Source organism: Triturus cristatus, chromosome 4_1 (assembly GCF_964204655.1).
Source record: "Triturus cristatus chromosome 4_1, aTriCri1.1, whole genome shotgun sequence".
NCBI lineage: Eukaryota > Metazoa > Chordata > Amphibia > Caudata > Salamandridae > Triturus > Triturus cristatus.
The window spans coordinates 147,249,435-147,254,231 of NC_140585.1; the positions used below are offsets into that span (position 1 = coordinate 147,249,435).

Below are 4,797 nucleotides of genomic sequence, written 5' to 3' on the forward strand. Positions count from 1 at the left end.
TCCCATGAGGCACAGTGTCAAGACTGATTTGCATATGGCTGGGTTCAAACTGGAAAGGCATGGTGAGCAAAAAAAACGAGGGACTCAAGCCCAGACCTCTGTACTGGGGTGAATGTATGACATTGTTCTGCGTTCTGTCCATCAACTGTTCTTTTTGCATTTGTCACCCCGAGTGGGACGGGTATGCTCAGACGTGAGTCCTGTGATCTCCATGCCACTGAAATCAAGCTATCCTGGCTGAAGAGGGGTGAAACTCTGAAACCGGTCCGAGGATGCTTGGTTTCAGTCCAGGGAGGACCTGGCTTGGCAGTTTGGGCTGGACTGTTCCCATGAGGCACAGGGTCAAGACTGATTTGCATATGGCTGGGTTCAAACTGGAAAGGCATGGTGAGCAAAAAAAACGAGGGACTCAAGCGCAGACCTCTGTACTGGGGTGAATGTATGACATTGTTCTGCGTTCTGTCCATCAACTGTTCTTTTTGCATTTGTCACCCCGAGTGGGACGGGTATGCTCAGACGTGAGTCCTGTGATCTCCATGCCACTGAAATCGAGCTATCCTGGCTGAAGAGGGGTGAAACTCTGAAACCGGTCCGAGGATGCTTGGTTTCAGTCCAGGGAGGACCTGGCTTGGCAGTTTGGGCTGGACTGTTCCCATGAGGCACAGGGTCAAGACTGATTTGCATATGTCTGGGTTCAAACTGGAATGGCAGGGTGAGCCAAAAAACAATGGACTTAGGCCCAGATCTTTGTACTGGGGTGAATGTATGACATTGTTCTGCATTCTGTCCATCAACTGTTGTTTTTGCATTTGAAGCCAACTCAGCACCTCTTGCTGCAAAAGCACCAAGTGACCTTCCTCTCGCACTCTGCAGACAGAAGTGATCAGTGCAAGAAGTGTCCAACTCCTGGCAATCCATGGGTGCACTACACAGGCTCCTAGACTCCACTAGGCCAATCCGGACGCTGATCTTGCGCTGGTAATCCCAGCATGAGAGAAGTGCCGGAATTGATCTGAGAGGGTTGGTTTTGCGCTCACACAAGGACTGGGAGCCAGAGCCTTTTCACCACCAGCTCGGGTTGGAGAGATCTAAGTGTGCATGTCGGTCTAAGACAGTCTGCCAAACCAGCATGCAGTGCCCACCACTCCTCCTCTCCCTGCGGCAGCTGCTGTACGGTGTCAAGATGGCCCCCTCCTGCCATAAGACTGGGTCAGACGCTCATTTGGCTGGACTGGCACCCTGCAGGATGAAAAATAAAATGATAATACAATTGCTTTATTATGATTTATTTTTCTTGCTTGAATTTGCAGTGGGGCTACGCTCCTGCGCCTTAACGTAGGAGCCGCCGCTGATTTTATGTGGGCACTTTAATAGGTTACTGCTTCCTCACTGAGATCCTTATGTTGCTTGCAGTTCATACGCTTCAATCCTTCTATTATAGCAGGGTGAGCAATGCGCCATCATTAAGGAGCTGCATGCAAGGCATAAGATCAGAACTTTACTATGTTTTCCGCAGTCTTTCGTTAGTCTAAGGTGAAAAGGCTTCCTTTCAGGTAGTAATAAAGTCTTATTAGTTCAGACAACTCCATCCACTGCATACATTTTAAATTCTGACTTTGGGCTTGATTTAGAGTTCGGCGAACGGGTAACTCCTTCTCAAACCTGACGGACATCCCCGCATCTGTATTCCAAATGCCATTGGATGTAATACACTTGTGGTGCGACGGACGGGATATCCCTCAAGTTTGTGACGGAGTGACCCATCTGCCAAAGTCTAAACCTGGCCTTTTGGGTCTCTCTAGATCAGTCGCTTGTAAGATAAAATGCCTGTCCCTATGAATGATATGCGACTCCTACCCATTGAGACCCCCATTGTCTTATATAACATTTCCTGTACATAGATTTGCACACCTGTATGATTCAGTGTCTCAATATAATGTGTGAGTGATGTCAAGCGATCTGACGCTCTGCATTCTGATGAGTGGCGCTATAAAATAAAATTGTACAAATGAGTAAGTGCTATTTAAACCATTATTCGACCAAAGTGAAAAATCTGGATCCAAATCATAGTTTTTCTTAAGTGCTTGTGACGTCATAACTAGTTGAGTGCCTTTATTTCCCTCCATTGCAATGGCATAGAAGTGTTTGGCTCCATTTAGCTCCCAGCTAAGATGAGGCTCCAACAAAAGAAGCGCTGATGGCCCTTCAAGTCAGGCCTTTGAGTTGGGCCGAGCAGTCAAAATAAGAAACCCCTCTTACCTCCTGCAGGTTCCTGCTCTGAACAGAAAGCAGACATCACCCCGGCACTGCTGGATGTATTCAGCATATTCCACTGGGGTCCCCAGGTCCTGCTCTTTTCCTGCACTGATTGTCTGTCAGCCAGCTGCTCTCAATTCAGCTTAGCAGCTTTAAATAATGGACACACGCAATCTGTAGCACAACCATTTAGTGACAACGGACACTGGTCCAAAATCACAGACGGCCATGTAAATAACAGAAGGATGGACCACTAAGGAAGTGTGGTGCGACCTCAACACCCCCAGGCCTGCCCAGCAGCACCAAGGCCCACACTTCACCACAGCTCTGGGTCTACTGATGGGCTTGCACAGGCCAGAGAGGAGGGGTGAGGGGGGGGGCGGGTACAGTGATTTAGCTGGCAAGGAAAACAGCTGCAGCGGCCACACCCAGCCGTTCCATGGATGGATGAAAACAGGGGAGACGACAAGCAAGATGCGCGCTTACAGCGGCCCTCAGGCTTCACAAGGACTAGCCTGAAGTAAAGCCCCTCACCGCAACACACCTGCTCTCTGTATGTTGGCATGTATCGATAGAAATACCTAATGAACAGTAATGACTGTAAGCAAACTATTAACTGAGAATATAAATACTTTACTAGGATTTTTTGTAAGCGAGGTTGAAACTCCAAACTCTCTGGACCCCCTGGCGAACATCTGTGCAGTCAGGGTCGCCTCGTCACTGGCCGCGCACCAAACAGGCCCTTTCCCCTCTGAGCCACAATGTGGATTTGAGCTTTATTGACAAATATAAAACTGGATTTAACTCCATTTCAACAATTAAAATTGACATGACTCACACACGTGTTTCAGATAGATGTAAGACAGATAGTGCTCTCCACAGTTGCGCCAGTAGTGTAGTGGTATCATGCAAGATTCCCATTCTTGCGACCCGGGTTCGATTCCCGGCTGGCGCACTAGTTTTATGCTTTAGTGATTAGGTCGTACATTTAATTTATTTCGTTTAATCCCTTCCAATTTTGTGACTGATTTAAAACTTTGATGTACAGGAAAATATTTAACATTTTAATCTATGGGAAGAAAGTAGAAATCATGTTTCGCAAGTTCAAACGTACAACGTTCTAAATTATTCGCACCGTAAATGTGTTTTGCTTTGTAAAATGTGACATAGAAAATCCTACATTCCGATGGTAGAAACATTAGTTTTTAAAAAGTTGTCATGTAATACAGAATAAATTGGAAAAGGCAAAAAGCAATGTAATCCGAGACATCATTCGTTTATTGGATTTTTTGCCCATGGAAACAATAGCACCATTCAAGGATTAATGCGCCACTAGGCTAAAAAAAAAAAAAGATTTAAAGCGCGTGGAAAATGCTCATTATTTTAAGCGTTTTCCATCAAGTTCCAAAAATGTCTGCTCGATTTTTTGTGCAGTTATGTTGATATCACGTTTAAAAGTGACAACCAATATCCTGAATAATATATAGTTCATTATAGAATGGAAAAAACAGAAACCCTCCTTCTTTATGAAGTAAAAGCACGTGCATAACGTTTTAATCTTTTTGGGGATTGCAGACTAAAGGAAGGAAAGTCACCTCACAGGCCCTTAGGGAACCCAGATACACTCGGAACCCTCTGGGCTGGTTCCTGCACGGTGTAATCACTGGCACCAATTCCAGAGGATACAACAGTTCGTAGGTCACACCAGCAGGTATCTTGTCAACCTGGTCGAATTTGCAAATACTGCCCCTGGGTGCCAAAATCGTGGTGATGTTTCCGCCCTATACTTTACCCTTGATTCTGATGTCTTTCAGTGAAGAGAAGGATGTTTTGCAGATAGTTTGCACACTTCATCTACATCTAACGTTGTGTTAGTATTCATCCATCAAACAATTTAGGGGGATACTCTCAAGAACGTGTGATAATTATCGCAAAATTAGCTTAACGCAACATTTCACATCGCAGTCTATCGCTGGAAAATAACGCCGTGTTAATGTTGTATTCTCAACACGGCGGTACCATGTTATAGTCTCATGATAACGCGTCAAATGACCGCATTAAAATGAAACGGACGCCTAAAAAATGCGAAACACGAACGCGAAAAAGGCGGCGATGTCCTGTCCCAAACCGCAAAACAAAAATCAGCGATAACCAGCGACAGGCCGGCAATTCCCACGTGTCATGCGGGAAAATGCACCATAAAACCAGAGAAAAAAACCTTAAAGATGACAATGTACGAGTACAACCTCACATCCGTGATGTAGTACAAATGTCCACTGTTCCGCATCAAAAAGGCATCTCCTCACAAACAGTCACAATGTACATTGTCCTGCAGTCTGTATGTAAATTTCGCCAATGCGTAAACACACATGGAACACACTGTGAAACCGCATCTCCCCTTTACATTGCAGAGGGACAATCAACACCTCCTGCAGAGCAGACCCTACATCACGTCAGTGATGATGGAGATGACCCCCAAGACAATGACTACGACGAACTCCAACGGTTCACGGACAACCTTTGCACCCCACCTCCAGTAGC

General features: G+C 45.7%; 1 non-coding gene across 1 annotated transcript; it reads left to right on the forward strand.

Moving 5' to 3' along the window:
* The first annotated feature begins 3,140 nt into the window (after window positions 1-3,140).
* On the forward strand, window positions 3,141-3,211 carry TRNAG-CCC (transfer RNA glycine (anticodon CCC)). Its single transcript has one exon. It is a non-coding gene; the product is annotated as a tRNA-Gly (tRNA).
* The last annotated feature ends 1,586 nt before the right edge of the window (window positions 3,212-4,797 follow it).